Raw genomic sequence first — 19,363 nt, forward strand, 5'->3', positions numbered from 1 at the left:
TGGACACTTTCTCTTCCAGGATTGTAGGAGCTTTTTGTTGGCCAATCCTTTTTCTGGTAGTGCTCAGTAGTAGCGCGACTATCCCACAGACACAAGAAACAACAGTACTTTGTAAATCCCCTTTGCATCCCCATTAAGATTCCAATCATTTTCAGATCTCCACAAATACTCCACTCATAATCCCTGTAATAGCATTGAGAAGAATTTCGATGTTTTCATAAGATTCCTTTAGGTGCACCGAGTGTGTTGTGGGAATGGATGGCTTTTCATTTCCGTTATGTAAAAGAACAGCTTTCAGGCTTCTTTTCGAAGAATCGATGAAATATCGCCACTCATGAGGATTGTGAACTTCTTCCAATTTGTGAAAAAGTTCTTCAATATCATGACAAAAGCACAGGGGGCCATCAACTTTAAACAAAGCAGCGAGGTCTTTGTTTCGTTTTCTGTAATGGCTCACTGCAACACCTTCCTCAACCAGATTTCGCTCTTTTAATCTTGATGCAAGGATTTCTGACATTTGCTTTGAAAGGCCAAGGTCTCTAATCAAATCATTGAGACGCTCCTGGGAAAATAACTGTGGCCTGCCTTCTTGTACAACTTCTACAAAATTGTACGGCTCCAGCTCATCACTTGTACGGCTTATCATTGTTTTATTATGACGTCACACTTAATTTGCGAATAAAAAAACTGCTTTACTTGCCTGTAAATGTGGCATGTCTTCAAAATTTTAAAATTGGAATATCTAGAAAACCTGATGTGCTAGGAAAAAAATAAAGACATTTTTGAAATCAGCGCACAAAATGCTTCTAGAATCAATCAATCACGAGCTCGATTAAAATTTGCTGTTGACCAGTGATAATCAAAATGCTTTGTTGGTTCAACAACAAAAAAGAATAGTAAAGAAATGTTTACAACTTTCTTTTCCACTTTTGTTGTTTTTAAAAGTAGATGTTTTTTCCAGTGTTTTTGCTGTTTTCTGTAAACAATATCAATCTGAACTGCAGTCACTTAGTTATTTAGAAGAAAGTTAGAGAAAACGAAGTTGTTGGCTAAATAGAAATTTTGCTTTCCCTATCATTATTTATCCAAACTGTAATTTTAAGCATCGATTGTACGTAAAAAATGCTTATTTTCTGGACGAGCAGCAGGGGCGGCGCCAGCCAAAAATGAGTGGGGTGGACAAAAATATTTCGAGGTAATATGAACAAAAGAATAGAATGGGGCCAAACGCTCCCATACATTTCCTCTGCGGTCCATAGAATTGCCAACTACGATCTTTGTGTTAGCAAGCTTGTCGTTATTTTATGTCATGGAGCTGCTGCAATGATAGGCGGCCTCATAAAAATTTATTGGGTGGCCCCTTAAACAGAATTTTAAAAAACCTGGCTATTACCGGTACCTAATAATACCCATTGCCATAGGTTAAGAACAGAGATGTAGCCTACGTATACGCCGCAAATTCTACACCGCAAGTATGCGGCGTAGACTTTTTGTTTACGCTAACGCTCGCGGCCACATTTTTTTGGATAGTTTGTGCTTGAGGCTACGCCGTAAAGTTTTCGCGGTTTTTTAGCGCATAGCGTCAACGCATAGGCTACTTTTTAATGTTTTTTTTTCGCTACAACACGCCAATACCTTCCAGCGCTGCAGTTGAAAGAACGTTTTCAATGGGCAAAGACATATTGGAACCAAAACACAGCAAAATGTCTGATGAACACTTTCAGATGCTTGCGTTTCTTCGTGGAAATTCAAAATAAAACTTCTTTGTTTCGAGTGGTTTATACCGTGTGAATGTTTGGCACTTAGCAAACAAAATTAGTTTACGTTAATGTATGCGCTGACGCCGCCAACTTTTTTTACAAGTTACGTTGACGCATACGGCGCATGGTTTTTCAAACGTTTGCGTTAACGCTGACGGCGTCAATATTTTTTGTATGCGCGTACATTACTGGTTAAGAATCACTGCACTAAAGTTTTATTTTGCGCTCGCAGGTCAGTTGAAAAGCTTTCACCATTTTTGAGGACCAGTGTTGTCGGCAATGTCTCGCTTCTGCTGATCTGCACCAGATGTTCAAGTCTTTGCAATGATGGCAGGTCGCAGATAATAGTTTATTGTCTTATTTTGCTGTGGATACGTTCACAAGATGCCACAGTCATGGGCAAAGTAGCAACAGTAGCAATAATTTGAAACAAATCGCTGTACAAATGATTTAAGATCGTTTTGTCCAAACAATTTCAAAAGTGAAGGCAGACACAATCACACGGTCCACTTTGGTGCTTTTCAATTTCTAGTTTCCAGTTGTGACAATTAGCTGACCCCAAAAAAGAAGATCCTATTGCTGCCCAACCTGATTTTCATGGAAATTATAGAATTTGACTAAATATTCAACTTAAGGCAAATTTGATGGAGACATGTGCGTGTAATAAAATGCAGCTGCATTTGACATTAATTCACATGTTTGATCCGAATAGCCTAACGCTTTTTAAGTTCATTCAGCGTTCTGTCAAAGGATAAAGAAAAATCTCGTCTTAACTATTCTGTAATGGATTCAGATTCACTCCACGGAAGACTGTTGTAACCTATCAATAATATCTGACCATCTCAGAAATGGCTTGGTGGGTAGCGGCATCGCTTAGCCGGCGTAGTGGTTTCACTGGTAATTTGATTTCTATCCGCAAACAACGGTGTGTTGGAAACCAATTTGGTAAAATCTTCCTCTGAACGCAGTGAGTCAAATGCTCTTGTCAAGTCGTTGATTCAGCAACCCCAGTGGTGAAATCCATTTCTTCACTTTTTAAATAATCTGAAGCCTGTTTACTTAACGAAAAGCATTTATGAAGAATTAGACTAGCAGTAACAAATTCAGTTTGCTTGATGCGGAACAAACATCCAGTAGATACACCATTACATTCGTTTGACATTTGTTGGAACATTGACAGCAGTGCTGAATATAGGCTACATTAATAACAACATCCAGATCATCTGAACGTGCAGACCAATGAGACCATCTAGTAGCCTATCAGATAACGAGCGCAATGGAATTTTTCCAGACGTGATTCCATCCTTTTTAAAATGCTCTTTATACAAAAAAATGTATCTTGGGAGAACAGTCCATAAAGTTGTAGATGTTACCAACTGTTTTGACTGTCGCTACGTTTTCAACACTGTGCCCAAGCGCAAGATTTAGTCGGTGTGCAAAACAATGAAAATATACCGACGGTTTGGCACCCGCTGCAATTAGGTGTTGCTGTGCACCTTCATCCTTGCCTGACATGTTGGTGGCCCCATCAAAACCTTTGACTATTAGGTCTTACAAAGCTTGTGTCTCAGCTGTGATAAAAGCCATCACCTCAAAATGGTAAAATTAGACTACAGTCAATCAATACAATAGAGCGATAACCATGAAGATTCTTTATTTCTTCGTATGTCAATGCTGCAACAGTAATTCATAAGTAAGAAGTTGAAATTAATTTATGACGCAGTCACTAGGCCCCCCTAACCCCCTGCATACACCCCCCAAGTTTTCTCATCGGATCTCGACGAATTACAAAATTGACCATAAATAGAAGTGGGGTGGACATGTCCACCCCAGTCCCCCCCGTGGCGCCGCTACTGACGAGCAGGTCGTTGTAGTTTTCTTTTGAGGCTTTCATTAATGCTAAGAATGACGTCACTGTTTGGTATACCATAGGTAAAACTAAAACCATTGGTATGCAGCGTGATCGGAATGCTGTATTAGTCAAAGATAGCTTAAATTTTGTTTTAAATATAGTTTTGATACTTATGCACAATAATGACGTCACTGTTGTGTAATAAATATCAAAATTATACTATTTAAGAAAATGTAAGCTATCTTTGACTAGTACAACATACCGATCGCGCTAACTACCAATGGTTGTTGCAATACTTTGGTAAAACTTTATCGCCCATTTATCACAATTTGACCGGTGAACTGTCAGCTCTTAAGCCCGAAGCTTAATTCAATCACGGTCAATCCTTCCAAACAACGGCGACGTGGATGATTAACGTTAAGAAGATTTATTCTCGAATGGTTAGAAGAGCTTTAATATTACGCGGTAAACGTTTAATTTTAAATTCAACTTGCACTATTTTTTTGTCAGTAAAGTTCATCACCAAGTTCTACTTTTCACAAGTTACTTTTAGTTTTAAAGTAAAAATTCAACAATTTTTACTTGATTCTACACAAAACCTTTGTTTACACACCGTGGCGTGGATTTGCATTTAACCGTCTGAAAGATGTCTCAACTCTTTTACATCATTCAAACAAAGATATTTACGACTATGGCATGAATCTAACTTTACCGATCACATTTTTGTATTGATTTAGCTCATCACAATAGGCTAACATCGCGTTTATAGCCCAGCGTCAAATTTAGGTAATCTTTATTTCTATGTCAAATTCATTTTGCATAGTCGGATATGCAAATTTTGTCTGGTTAAACCATAACCTTTTTGCCAAGCTATTGTCTATTTGCTGTTGCTAACTGTATTTCTAGAGATTTTTGTTCTGGGAGTGTTCATTATTACACAGAATCTGATAATTTCATTAATGGTTGTACAGTAGGTTGAAAAGTACTATAATTCTTCGTTAGTCCTTCCAAGAAGATTTTGGTTAACCATCTCAAAAACAAAACTATTCGATTTAATTAATTTGAGGCGTTTGATATTACATTTAAACTGCGCCATCCACGTTTACAACGAATCTTGACGTACAAAAGCAAGAAACACTCCACTCGACAGGCTATTGTGGGGGCACTTCTTACAAAATATACCAACATATGAGCAGTCGAAACTGAGACTTTGACAGGATTGAAAACTTGAAGACTTTGGTAAACAGAGGAGACTGAATGGCTATGATTGACAAGTCAGGGTTTGTGATAAAAGAACATCACAAGATTCAATTCAGGACAACGACACAAAACAAGCTCAGCGGAAAGCTGAATAAATGGGGAAAGGAAAACGGCATATTCAAAAGTGTAACAGCATTACAATTAAATAGACTTGGTCCACCATTGCCAGGCCACATAAAAATATTTTTAACTCTAAGCAACTACTAACCACTAACCGTACCCGCTAATAAGCTACCAAGTAGCCATCTCCTATAGAAGCGGTTAATTTGCTAGCCTAGGCCTATTTGAGAATTAGACAAGTATAATCTTGACCAAGTCTAATATCCTACATCACGTATGCAATGTATATATAGGCTACTAGTTTTAACTTATATAGTACTACAATTGATGAAAATATTACGTTAACAATAAGAAACTTATAAATTGAATGAAGAATGTACCTTAAACGTTACCAGGAATGAGAAAATATTACGTTAACAATAAGAAACTTATAAATTGAATGAAGAATGTACCTTAAACGTTACCAGGAGTGAAGTTTAAAAAAGTTAAATTTTGTTAATATTTCAGTCGTTTTTAATTTCAGCAATCAGAAGGCCTATAAGGTCGCATTGCGGTCATATCATACTGATTGCAATTGCTACCGTCTATGAAATGTTTTAGTGTTTTATAGAATCTTCTTGAAAGCAAATTTATGTAGGTGTTGAAAACGAGTTGTTATTTGACTTGTTGTATTACACGTAAAATGCTAATACGATATGTATTCTGCACTAATTTCTTCAGTCATGCTCATTTGCATTCATATCTATAAAGTTCAAGGTAAGTAAGTAGCTTATTAAAGCTTCATTGTATCTGTACGTGCATAAATCTGTTCCAAAAGATTTCAGCTCAATCGCTGAAAAAGATAATAATGTCAACAGTTACTTGTTAGAAGATATTTCATTTTCTTGATAATGTCAACAAGTTGATGATAATTTCTCTAGCGCAGGCGATATCATTAACAAGATTGCGCAAGTTAAATTGGAATTGTTTTGTCGCTTCTGCTGAGGGTTTTTCAGAAGTCGTCATAACATCAAGTGAATTAATCACTAAATACAAAACAGTCATTTGTTTAGGGGTATTGTGCTACGAATGTGACAACATGCCATCTAAAGACGACTGCATTAAATACGGTCGCGTGACGCGGTGTATGTATAACCAGGTAATGCAATTGATTGAGTTTCGCTTTTAGCAGCATGATCGTTGCATATTTCACAATGTAGATTTTAACGACCTGTTCTTGCCTGATGCTGCGAGTTCGTTATGGTAATAGCGAATTGCACCAGCTTTCGGAACACAGTTCCCTAGTCAAGTGCTATGACGAATCATGTCAATTCAATCTAATCAAGGTCGTCATAGCACGTGACTAGGAAACTGTGTTCAGAAAGCTAGTGCAATTTGCTATTACCACAGCACACTCGCAGCATCAGGCTAAAACAGGTCGTTAATATCTACATTGTGAAATAACCAGATAAGATTGCTGTGTACTTTGTTCAGGTTGTAGGCTATGAATTGAAATATTAATTCGGCATCCCGGCTCCAGATGGATTATCGATCCTCGGTCCGATCATCGGTTTTGTTATCCAGTTGGGAGGTGATGTTGGATGTGTCTTTTGAGGCTCAGTCTGAGGTGGAATAGACGTGGGCAAACACCACATTGTATGGAGGGTGGAGAACGTGGTTCATTTAGCTTTTATTTTCTAATATTTTGTATTTCTAAGTCGTATTGCCATAGCCCGTGACAAAATCTTTTAAGTGAATTGTAAGTATGAAAAGATTTGAATTTATATTACAATATTGATAAAGAGGCGACTTTCTTCAACCATAAACAGATAAAACCAAGCAACCACACGGCATTTAACATAATATATTAAACTGAACATAAACTATAAACTACTTCGTTACTTGAAAAGGGCTAACATGTGTATGGCCGAAAACGTTCGTAGTTTATAATTTATGTTCAGTTTAATATATTATGTTAAATGCCGTGTGGTTGCTTGGTTTTATCTGTTTATGGTTGAATTTATATATCAAGTAAAAGGCTAAGGTCGGTTTTGTTGTGATCATAAAATTTTCTATGAACAAAACATAACTTGTGCAGAGATCTTGCGAAACAGAAATCCGTTTTCACAAAAGCTGGCAAACAGGGATGAAAATGACCACAAAGTGCAAGCAAAGGAGAGCTTGTGTGAACAACTTTCTTCAGGTTTGCATCTCTATTAGTGAGTTCTTTCATGTCAATGCTTCAAAAAGAATTGCGATGTAATTTTAGAAGCTTGGCGCTCTGGGCTTCCCTTCTACTAAATTCAAATCTTTAACCACTGGAAGTAACCTATAGTATGTGACAATCTGAAAAGTGCTTGAAGTCAATGGCATAAATTGAGAATATTTATTGAATTCAAAATCTTTCCACTAAAACACTACAGACAAAACTTAAATTGACCTAAAGTTTAAAGTTCAACGTATCCTGTCAAAACAGACGCTGTTAGAAAACTTATCGTTCAAATATTTATGGAAAATAGCGATTTCTTGATGCAACGATTGCTAACAGTAAAATTACGAAACAGTGCAGACGTTGTCTTATGGTTTGAGAGCAGCGTATGCTGACCGGGTTACATGGAAATACACAGAACACAACTACGTACCTTATGACGGCAAAGGTCTACTTTATTATTTGTGCTGCTGCCTTATTTGTGCTTCTACTTTATTTTTTGTGCTTACTCGACTGGATTGGCAAAAAAAGTTGAATGCTTTGGCTCTGTAGTGGGCTACCACAGGCTGAAAATGATGATGATGATGACTTATAGTCTACTCGTTTTAGGTATTATGATGCACTTTATAGTGTAGATACTGTATTGTCATTATTAAGAAAGGGCGCTCCCTAATTAATCACGTTCTTTTGTAGAACCGAGGAACATGCTCTCCTGGTGAAGAAAGCGCTACCTGTTACTGCTGCTGTCACACAAATCGATGTAACACAAACGTCAACAACTGTTGGAATAATTTCGAAACAGCATTGCCTTCAACACACAGCAAAAGAATTCCTGGAAACAGAAGTAGGAATGATTCTCGATCAACCTTTTTACTTTTGTGTTATTTTAATTTTTAGCAAAAAAGTAGGTCATAGCCTATTGTCAATGCAAATAGCGTAAAATTTTATTTTCTTACCGCATCAATCAAGAACAAGACAACATATCGTGTTGGACGTACCCACATATACATACACATACCCACATACATACCCACAGTCCCACATACGTATCACAAGTGATACCTGTGTTAAAGCTTTAGCCTGCTGCTCCTATTTCTATACTTCGTAAAAAAAAATTCAAGGAACATTTTAAAGTTTGTTTTCTTGTATTTGGGACATTTTAGAAAGCAAATGCAAAAGAATAATACACGTCCGAGGGTTCGGAAAGATGGAATGCAGTGACGATAACAAACTGGGATCGATTTGTACATTTCGCTCCGACTATCCGAAAAGGTTTCCGCATTTCCGGCGGAAATGTGCAATAAACAAAAAAGGGTTAATGAGATGGGTGGAAATGCCTTCAATAGAAGCTCCAGGCCAACTTCGTGATCGTGAGTAGCTGAGCTAGTTTTGTAAGATTCTGCAGCCTACAGTAATATTAACCATGATAGATGAAAACTTAAAACCGTACATTTCTATGTGTGCAAGGAAATCACTGCACATTCTTCTATTTAGCAACATTTGTTAAATCACAGTGAAATGCAACTTTAAAAGTGATATAACAACAAAAAAAGTTGAAGATTTTTTATTAAGATTTTTGCAAAAACAAATCTATTATTTACAAAATTTTGAAATATTATTTTCAGTGCCAAAGTGCTCAAGTGTTGCAAATCCCAGAAAAAATCAAACAGTCAGCTGTACGGACGGCAATAATCTTGGATCTAATTGCACTTATGACTGTATAAATGGAACTGCCATTCCTTCATTCATGATTGAATTTAAGCATTTGGTCTGTATCTTTATCTCTGGATTTGAAAAACCGCAGTGGAGTGGTGTCCCCCCAATATGTGAAGGTAAAGTATAATGTTATTTAGATGCAATTTATGTTTAAAAGCTTGAAAAAGATTTAACAAATTAAAGAGTGCATCTAGAGATGAAGGCTATATTATTTTATTGAATTTAGGGACTCCAATCGAGCAGACAAAAATAATATATTGTGTGATAGCTATTCCTATCAATAGTCGCTTTATTGGCTTGAACTCTTATTGGTTGCAGTGAAGTTTAAACGCTCTTGCTACAAAAGTGTATTGATTTCAAAAGTGTTAGGAATGATTTTCACAACGGATAAACTAACTTTGATTTGTCATTCCTTGCAACTGGGTGAAGTTAGTTTTGGTAGAGATATAAAAGCACGATGAATAGGCAATTATCAACTCGGTATTTTTAGACTTCAGCATATTCCATGTAAACTCCTGAAAATACGAAGTAAATTATTGTTAACTCGTAGCAATTAAAATAAGCGCAAACTTATCCAAAAATACCATGTCCGTTTTAAAGCAAACAGTTTCATAAATCTTACAGAAGCACATTGGCATACAAGGTTAATTTTACGTGTTATTACAAATTTGCCTGGGGTGAATTTCGACCGCAAAAATATGTCCAATAATCCGTTTTCACAAATTTAATGTCAGTCTCGTAGGCTACTGGCTAAACATATAAATGCCTCATTGTTTGTGAGTCATTGACCTTAACTACGGTTCTCGGTAAAGCAAATAGAAGACATAACAAAAACAGTATTATGCTCAAATAAGGTACAGAACCCTTCGCAGTAGAATTATCTTGTAACATCAATTGCTTTGAGTTTGTTAAGTTGAGTATGGAAAGATATTAAAATATCAAATATTTCCCGATTTATGCTAATAGGTTACAAAACCAATGAAAACTTAAGTCTGTTACTACAATAGCTCATATAAAAGAGTTTTAATAAAACGACAAAAATTTATAGCCACAATGTTACTGCAAATTGTGAAATTACAATAACTTTCAAATAAAAGAGAATTTTTTAAAAAGTGCGTTAACAATTATGTTGGCAAAACGTCTGCTTTGAAGCATGATAATGGCTATTTACATTGTGTAAAAAATAGGCTCAAAAATAAAAAACAAGACAAATTCCTTAGGTCCGAGAAGTTAGAGCCGGCACAAGTTAACTTTTATGACGTCATTTCAGCTGAGCCAAACGTTGAAACGATGTGAAAAAAACATCTTTTTTGGTAAATAAATAACAATAGGTAAATAACGTAATATTATCATCAGTTATCTAATAAATAGTGTGCATTCAGATCATGAAGGCTTGCCTGCATGCCTATGTAATATGAATCGATTAATTATTTTCTGCATTTCCACAACGGTCCATAGATGGAGAAACGCTAATTTAGGGTGGTATATCACTCCTGCATGGTCGAGCGGGTGGGAAAAGATGTTTTCCTATAGTCTTTGCTTAATTTTAGATGTTTTTCTGATAGAAACTGAGGTTTTTCTGAGAGATGAGTACTGAGTAGCTTATAATTACAAAAAAATCGATGGTGTATAGCAGTCCAAAATGAACACCCTTCGTAAAATAACGACGAATGATATTACAGTATATAATGGCTCTATATATTTGCAGTGTAAACTTAGATGAACTGTTCTGTAGATCTAAGCCCTAAGGTACTTTTGATAAATCTCAAGCTCACACGATGACAATTTAAACAGTAGGTTGTAGACTTCTCACAAGACAAGCCTATAGAACCATCAAAATTATTAAATGAAAGCTTTGTAACAGGTCATCTGCGCTGTATTAATTGGCAACCGAATAGCAGGGAACAGAATAAATGAATAGTTTTGCTATTTCACTTAGAGAATATTCTCAGTGATAGGCAATTTTATTGTAAGATCTTTCATACTTCGGTTCCTGAAACAATGTCGGGTCTGTCGACAGTTTTAGTTGCAAACTAAACATATCGATCGCAATGTCACAATCCAAATACTCTGTACATGGAGTCAACCTTGGTAACAAACCAGTTGCCAAATTGGTTGCTAATGGTACATATACTATCTATTTATGTTGATTGACCAGCGATCAGTAAAAGTGCTATGATCAGATTATACTATGTGTCACTTGTCACAATCGTGCATCAATGGGTCAATTTAAAGTTATATCCGGAGGAAAATCTTAATTTGACAAATAGGCTACTCTTAAAGCTCAAGAAATAAATGTGAATATGCCTCTCCGGACAAGCAAATATAAGTTAGTTTTTTTATTAGACCTTTTCATTGATGGCATTGTACCTAAAATTATAATAAATTTTGTGACAAATCTAGGCTACTCTTTAGTTTAATGTAGGCTGCTGTGCTAATGTTTGCAAAAAAAAAGTATTGTTAAAGCTTTGCACTTCAAATTGTCTTTTAGTCTACAAAATGTTGTTAAAATGTGATATTATTTATTAAAATGTGTATTTATTTAGTGAATATTTGCAACGACTTGGAATATAACGAAACTGACTTTCTTGAAAGCTGTGAAAGCAAAATAGATAACAAAGTTGGCACTCAATGTACTTTCTCGTGTAATGTGGGATATATGCTCATTCCATTTGAAAATTCTGAGATGGAATGTATGCCGGCCCTTCCCGGAGGAATTCCACAATGGTCCAAAGAAGTTCCAAAATGCAGACGTAAGTTTAAGATTGAATAAAAGCAGCGAAACGCATAAAACTTAAGCGCTTTGTTGCAATTAAAGCGTCCACCACACAGTGACTTAGCTAGGAAAGACATTTTAGTGGGACAAAAGTAACTGTTAGTGTTAACCCTATATGGACAGATTTATCGTTTAGTGAAAAAAAAAAATTTTTTTCTATTTTTTGAAAATATTTTAGTCCAGTCAAAACATGTTGTATTTTAAAAATTTTTTTTTTCGAGTACTTTAAATTTTTTTCAAACGTAGCAAATCTGTTACGTCAGGCACATTCGCACTACCTACAGAATTTTAAAACGTAGCAGATCTGTAACGTCAGGCGCTCTAGCAACAAAAGCACACAATAAACAGTAACAAGCAACTAGTTTATTTTCACTCAAACAGCACAAAATTGTTCATTTTTTGTGGAATTCCAAAACAGTGTTTCGTTTTGTCTATGCAAAAGTGTTCTTCCCACTTCTAACAAAAGTATAGGCAGCTTGTCCAGCTAGACATTTTGCATAATCCCCTTTTTTTGTAAATATATATGCAAACTTCTTAGCTGTTTTTCCGAGACGTTTGGAAGGGTCTAACTGGACCAAATACAAATAGGACTGCTCCACAATAGCTTCATCATATAACACTTTGAAGTAATTGGCTGGTGATGAAATGTGGGTCAGCTTGTTCACGCACAGTGGTCATCGAAGGGGTGTTTCTCATGGAAGGACTTTTTCTTACACAGCTCCAAATTGAACAGGGTGGTTTGGTTGTTCTTGTTGGTGGATTGATGGATTCCATTATGCCTTCATCTAAAAATAGCAAGTTGTAAAAGAGTAAGGAAAAATACTACAAAGCTGCAGTATAAAAGTAAATGACAAAAATCACTATTATTTTCCATTTATGAATTTGACATACATATGCAATTATGCATTGTACAAACATTACCTATTGTGGGACTGAGAAATAAGTGAGACATTCTCAAACAAATACAAAACTCAATGTGACTCAAGAGAGCATGATGGAGAGTCCTTTTTACCATCAGAGTATATATCGAACACATCAGTTTGATAGTAGAGAGGTATGGTTTATATTTTTAGTTGTCGTCGCCGTGTGGGCCTCTGGTTATCATTATAACATGGAATGGATTTTTTTGCAGTACATGTAAGTTTCCTTTTGTGACAAAGTCCACTAAAGCCGAGTTAATGCTTGGTTGTATGGAAGGCCAGCCATTATACGTGTTCACTGATAGTGTTTATTTGCATAAAACTTACCTGAATCACTAAAGCTGTTATCTGGCACATCAACAAAGGTAGAAGGGTCCACTACTGGAACATTCTTAGTGTCAGACTCTAAAATATCAAAACATTCATCTTTTTTTTTTCCACCAACTGGTCTTGTATACCGATTTTTTCCATAAAATGATCATGCATTCATTTTGCACCTATGAAAATAAAACTTTATTGATTACAAATCTAACAAAACAAAAGTTTTGAGGTCAAAAAAACAGTTGCATGATGGACGAAGTCAACAGATTTGTTACGTTTGAACTTAGGATGACTGTAGCATATATAAACATCATTTATGAAATATTTTGTTATCAACTACTCCAACAGTCTTATTTTCAAATAAAACAAAAAATCCAACGCACCTGGGTGTTCTGAAAATCCAAAACTTTACGAGAGAACATCTAGGCTAAGCTGCTGTTGCTATGAACCTCACTCACAGAACTTTGTGTTCGAAAAAATCAGTGAAGCGAGACCGCAGTGTTTCCAAAATGAAATAGCACTATAGTCAGATGCCATAGAATCAAATTCTTCAAAATTAAAATTTATGAATGCTTTTACAGTAAAATAAATTGCGATAATTTGAAACGTAACAGATCTGTCACAAATGTCCATATAGGGTTAAGGAGGGGACAGTGAACAAAGTAGTGAGGGCTCCTGCACGACGCCAGAAAGAGCGTGTGACACTGATCAAGTGCAGGCGATTATGTTTTTGATAAGACAAGTCGGGTTGGGTGCAGCAACAGGCTTATTCAGCATCTTCTTAATTTTTTTTTTAGACTGCCACAAAGAGTGTTTTAATGTTTTTAGCAAAAAAACTGTAAATCCGACGACAGCTTAGGTTAAGTCGGGTCACAGCCAAACTGTTTTTACCACTAGACATCTTATAAATAATACTCTCCCATCATTCGATCAAATCATTTGATAACAAGTTCTTGCAATAACAATGGCTTAAGTTATGTAAATAGCATACTGTAGGAATTTGATCAAAAATAATACTTTCACTACTGTACAAGATAATAGCATCGTTTCATACCTTTATAAACTACATAGGCATGTAAGTAACCTACTTTGCCATACGCATTGCACAGAGTAGGCTACTGCAGTACAGCAGCTCAACTCTGCATATTAAAGGCGAACAAACCTGTTTGTATCATTGGATAGAATATAGTTTTTGAAATACCATTCGATTCTTCAACGTTGTGTCACAAAGCTCGTGCCACCACTATAGCGCAGGCTACATTTACAACTTTTTGTATTTTTTAGTTTTGTTTATTTCATATTTTTGTTTTAATTTTAATTATTTTCATAATCTACCCATTTTTTGCTTCAATTAATTAGCTTTCTTGATGACTGTATTTTACGCCTGGTAAAGAACCAAGCGCAAAGCCACGGGAGGAGCTTGGAGGAGCAATCGTCGTTACAAAATTTTATCTTACTCGCCCAAAAAATAAGTTTGTAAGGCTATTACAACGCTTTAATGACATTGTATTATTATGTTGAATGACGTTTCATAAATGCAACAACAATTATTATTATTATTTGCCCTTTGCAGCATTATCTTGCGCTCGCTTCGAGATATTAAATGGAAAAGTGGATTGCGAAAACAAATTTTTTTATAATTCCAAATGCAAAGCCGAGTGCATTTCCGAATACGTCTTGAACCCATCGAATTTCACGTCCACCACCTGCAAAACTGACCTGACTTGGTCACAAGAACCTCCCACGTGTGTCCGTAAGTAACCTTGGTCAGAATCGGCTGACAGCAGCCAAAAATTTATAATCTGTCTTAGTTGGACAATGGAGTAGCGCACTTTTTAATGCTAAAAGTGCATTTTGAACATTATAGCTAAAGTCTACAGAATAAGAGTAAAGTAGTAGGCTAATAAAGAAGACGCAGATGCCTTTTAACATCTGCTCCGGTTTCTTGATGATATAGCCACTAGAGCTGTGATTTTCAACCGGTGTTATACGAAACACTAGTGCTCGTCTGATGTTTTGCAGGAATTTATTCATTTGACTATTAGTCACAAGAGCTTCGCGTTTGTCTTTCTGCAATTCCTGCCCAAACATCAACTTTGTGCTCATCCAAACAGGTCTAGATATCGCATTGAGAAAAAATTAAAATGAATAAATTATTGTTGTAAATGCAGAAGGAGCTGTTCGCCAGGCATTAGATTATAAAATGACTTGTGTTCTTCTGGTGACTGTACTAGGCAACCACTTGATGTTAAGAATGTCACCCAGTTTTTATTTCTGTCGTTTCGTCCATCAGCACGATTGACTTTATCAAGAACACTACCTGTTCAGCAGCAAATGGCACAAGTCATTCTTAACATCAGGTGGTAGCCCAGTACAGTCACCAGAAGAATGCAAGTCGTTTTATAAATTGTTGTTGTGTTGTTAATTTTATTGCAGCTTTATAAAACTTTGTTTGGTGTTCCGCAATGTTATTTTTATGCATAAAGTGTTCCTTGGCTCGAAAAAGGTTTAAAAATATTGTAGGCTATTAGAGAGTTATAAGCAGGCTATTCAAGAATCCATCGCGGAGTTAGGATGCAATCAAACGATGAAGTAGGCCTATAACAAGTAAATGAAAAGATCCAGGTGGGAAAACTTATATAATTTATTGATAAAGCTTTTGCCCCAGTAAAAGCAAACACTTCAGTGCCCTATTCCCCGCCAATTCCAATAGAACTTTTAATTTTATTTTTTTGATGACCTTTTTTATTCTGTTTAGAATGCATCTGTAAATCAATTGTATTATACGTAAGCAAGAGTCTTCAATTCTCATAATTTTCTACTCCAATTTGTTAAGGCCTAAGGCCTAACATGTTTGTTATCAATATAATGCAAATGCTTATAATTTGCAGCGTTTTCTTGTCCTGCTTTGGAAATACCGCATGGAAACCTGGAATGCAGTAACGGTTATTTTCCAAACTCTGTTTGCACTGTGTCTTGCTCACACGGTTACAAAATCAGCACTGTAGATCCTATCAGCACTGTATGTTTGAAACACAACTATACTTGGTCTACAAAAGAACTACCCACTTGCAATCGTAAGCAAATAGGAAGCTATTTTTCTACTTGAATAAGTACGTAGATATAAAGTACGTTAAAGCTTTTAATACATTCATTGAATTCGTTTACTCATGGATGCATTTTGTTACATCACGAATTGATGAGATTTTGAAGAAAAGCTTCGCAACTCTTTAAACGAATGGAAACTGGCCAGCTGAACTGGTAACATTTAATTACGTTTTACCTTACTTTATAAATGTTGCACTATTGAAGTGTCTGAATATCATAAACGGACTTGAGCCATAGTATTTAGACTCCACTTCTTTACTTTTTTGACACCATCCTGGAATAACTAACCAGTTCTTACACCCCTCCTAGAATGGCTAAAAATAAATAATCATCTATAATTACGAAAGTAGGTTAAAAGCTCAGTAAACAAGCATACTCTAGCTTTTTTAAGTCATTTTCTATAACTAAAATGCTTCAGCATCCACTTAGACTTAAACTATCCCTTGGGAACAAGTCTCGCACGCCTTAGTAGAGCGTGCACCCCAGATTAAGAACCTTTGCTTTAGTCTAAACTAAAGCGACGAGTTTAAACTTGTTTATACTTATTTTAAGCAATTCTTTGTCCCCCTTTCAAAGTCGCAAATGCAAACGTGAGTTGCACGAACAGTGAGTTGGTTGGATCGGTCTGCAATGCAACATGCTTGCTACATACGTACAAACTCTTTCCTGAAGAATTTACTTCTTCAACATGTTTGATTGATCAATCTTGGTCTTCGAAACCTCCATGCTGCGCAAGTAAGTAGCCCCAAGGTTAGAGCTGTTAACATAAAGAAATTTTCAACATTATTAAAAAGTATCCAAGTTTTATGAAACAAGTAGCTACGGTTTTCTAAAACTTTATTCTATCAGCGTCTAAAGTATAATGAGTTTTCATAAGCGTCTTTTTCCATTTAATTGGACATGCAATATTCACAGAGGAATGTCCTCCAAACGCACCCATGGACATGGTGGTAGTATTGGACTCTTCCACCTCTATAAGCTATAGAAAATGGATACTGATTAAGCAATTTGTGATTGATTTAATCGGGTGAGTTACAAAACATAAGCCAAAGCTAATTAATAGTGATTGGGTACAAACTTCGCAGTAGATTAGGCCTACTGGGCCTACCTACTTATTGTTTGCATTGGTAGTTTGCGGGTCTACTGTAGGCAGTGGCGAAGCTAGGGGGCGGGGGGGGGGGGACAGACCGCCCCGGGCGGCACGTCTGTGGGTGGCATTTTCAGACTACGATTTTTGATTTTGATTATAATCTGATAAAAAAAAACGCATTTCATTTTCACATGCTTTTTCTTGAAGGGGCGGCAAAATCTGAATCCGCCCCGGGCGGCACATTCCGGCACATTCCCTAGCTACGCCACTGACTGTAGGCCTACATAACACTCATTTAAGCGAAAACGGTAGCCAACATCGAAAGTATTTCAATGTTTTTGATATAAAAATGCGTTTTTCTTGAATATTGTTGAGGAAAAATTGTTTTAAATGGTTTTTAATATACAGCAGTTTTTTGAAGCGATGTGTCGCAATTAAAGAAAATTTGTTTCAAACTACGCAAATCGAAACAAAATCAAGATAACAAACTTCGTGGATCTTTTCGAAAGTTGTTGTGCTGAATACTTGTAGGCGTAATGAATAAAGCAGTTGGAAAATTGTTTCGTTTTAAAGTCACGACGAAACAAAATTGTATTTTTTTCGAAATGAAACGAAACCAAGACGAAAAATTTCGCTTTGCAACGAAATAGTTTTGTTTCAAGATGCTCTTCTTTTATTTACGAGTTTTTTCTCTATTTTCATCACAATTTCAATTGAATGAAGTTTACTTTAAAAAAAATTATATTTTGCTTTCTGAAAAGTTTTTGTCATACAGAAACAGCTTGTGGCCTACAGTAATACAAAGTGACTGCATGAGTCTGAAATAGTAACATCGAAATATGAGAAGACTGAAAACGTGTAGGCTATAAAAGTATAAAGTGATGTTATCCTGGAGTTGTTTTAGATACTTTCATGTTGGGCCTGATTCAACAAACTTTGCTGTTTTTCGCTACACACGAAGAGTTGACAGATTGTCAGAAATATTGCTTCGTGATTACACTGATGATGAAGAAACTTTAACTCAAGCTGTGAAAGCAATACCCTACAAAGGCACAGGTAATCCTGACGCGGTAGGCAAATAACAGGTCGTAGTCAGGGCCGGATTTAACTGATGGGGGGGCCAGGGCACTTTTAGATCGGGGGGGGGCCCCAGTGTAAAAAAATTTTTCGCGCCTACGGCGCGATAAACCACATTTACGTCTATAGTAGCATTAATTCAGCACTGCACAGCATTTTGCACAAACTTCAAAGGCTGAAAGAAAAGATTAACACAAAATCACATTTTTTCCATGTAGGGGGGCCCTTCATAAGTCGGGGGGCTCGGGGAACCTGCACCCTCTGCCCCCCTAAATCTGGGCCTGGTCGTAGTGCAGGGATTCTCAAAGTGTGAGTGGCGATACTACTGTAAGTTTGGTCGCATGAATGGAATAATGTGACTGCCACAGTATCAGGCGCTATATATCACAATATCGATGATGTGTTATTTTGATCCAGCAAGCTCGTTGTTTAGAAATTGCCTCTTGTGTCGTTTTTCCTTCAATTATTACCAAACCAGAATCAGCAAGTGCAATACGTATAACCAGGGGCGTAGTTATAGGGGTATAACTTAATTGGCATTGCTCCCGCTGAAATATTGTTGTAGGCTATATGCAATTGACCAACAATTTGTAAGTGATTGAAAAGCTGTAGAAAAGTTTGTTAAAAAGATGTTGGCTACTTCTTTGATCAAATTTATGCAGCATTTAGGCTAGTCATGTAACACTTTCGCTGCAATCAGCAGTCAGAGGCAGTGATATGCAATTTTGTAACATTTTGCTTACCAGCAGTAACCAAATGTAATGTCGAATGTTTGTTTCTACGTATGATGCACACCTCAGATCTGCTGTAATATGAACATTAGATACGTAGGCTACTGTGTTGTAGCCTACTTTTTACGAAAGGCATTCACTGACATAGCCTACTGAAGCCTACCATAAAACCAACCATTTATAGGCCTAGTCCAGTCTACTAATTCTTACTGTTGTTTTGGTTTTATGTATTCAAATAAAGTTTTCACCTTCTGTTACGGCATTATTTACACATTTTTCTACTTATTTAGGCTCAAAATGACCAATTATCTAGCATTTTTTCAAAAAAATTCTGTAGAAGCCCCCCATATCCCCTTTGTGGTTACTCATTTGCTCCTTCCAAAATTCTGTGCTGGTTACTGGTCACAGCGGAAAACCATAATATTTTCGTGGGAAAGTTGTAACATAAAATTCCCGAATCGTTTCGTCTGTATGCGATGACACCGAAAAAATACTGTTCTGAAA

At 36.3% G+C, this 19,363-nt stretch overlaps 1 long non-coding RNA gene across 1 annotated transcript; it reads right to left on the reverse strand.

Moving 5' to 3' along the window:
* Positions 1-11,969: 11,969 nt before the first annotated feature.
* LOC145765651 (uncharacterized) lies at positions 11,970-13,325 on the reverse strand. The gene is made up of 3 exons (XR_014288598.1): positions 13,237-13,325; positions 12,860-13,029; positions 11,970-12,397 (listed from the first exon to the last, which is right to left on the reverse strand). It is a non-coding gene; the product is annotated as an uncharacterized LOC145765651 (long non-coding RNA).
* Positions 13,326-19,363: the final 6,038 nt, after the last annotated feature.

The sequence above is a fragment of the Aplidium turbinatum genome, chromosome 2 (assembly GCF_918807975.1).
Source record: "Aplidium turbinatum chromosome 2, kaAplTurb1.1, whole genome shotgun sequence".
Classification (NCBI taxonomy): domain Eukaryota; kingdom Metazoa; phylum Chordata; class Ascidiacea; order Aplousobranchia; family Polyclinidae; genus Aplidium; species Aplidium turbinatum.